The following is a 233-nucleotide window of genomic DNA, read 5'->3' as shown; positions in this document are numbered from 1 at the left end:
CTATCTCTTACCGTTCTTGAGCTATAAGGTAAAGTTTGGCGCACCGGCCGGCAGGCCGGCCGGCCGGATCAAAAATTTTCCACCACCATTTTCGTAATGTGGGATGTCTAAAACGTGCTCATACCAAGTTTGAGCCCGATCTGAAGTGGTCGGTTTTTCCGATGATTACAATACTTGGTATGCCACGATTGTGGTATACCAACTAATATTTTAGTCACTTCATCATTGTAAAT

The sequence above is a fragment of the Lutzomyia longipalpis genome, chromosome 4 (assembly GCF_024334085.1).
Source record: "Lutzomyia longipalpis isolate SR_M1_2022 chromosome 4, ASM2433408v1".
Taxonomy (NCBI): domain Eukaryota; kingdom Metazoa; phylum Arthropoda; class Insecta; order Diptera; family Psychodidae; genus Lutzomyia; species Lutzomyia longipalpis.
Note: the sequence above shows the minus strand (reverse complement) of the source record.